Raw genomic sequence first — 328 nt, 5'->3', positions numbered from 1 at the left:
AGATGAATTCAAAATAGAAAATAAACTATATAAAAAACATCAAAGGGATAACTAATGTACAGTTTTAAACTTTGACTTGATTACAAAATTATTTTAAGGGTATTGCTAACCAAATATTTAGGGAAGGGAAAGCTTTTGTACTCTTTTATTTTTTTTGTTTATTTAATGCATGCATGCAAATGCATGGATGGTTATTCTTATTTTAATTCAGGCTCATGCAACTTTGACTAGATGATGAAATTAAATTATTTCCAAGTAAACAATGATAAGAAAAATCAGTACACATTTTTTTCATACATAAAAAAGAAACAAAAAAAGACAAAAATAA

Source organism: Arachis ipaensis, chromosome B10 (assembly GCF_000816755.2).
Source record: "Arachis ipaensis cultivar K30076 chromosome B10, Araip1.1, whole genome shotgun sequence".
In the NCBI taxonomy this organism is placed as follows: Eukaryota; Viridiplantae; Streptophyta; class Magnoliopsida; order Fabales; family Fabaceae; genus Arachis; species Arachis ipaensis.
This window is presented reverse-complemented; position numbering follows the sequence as displayed.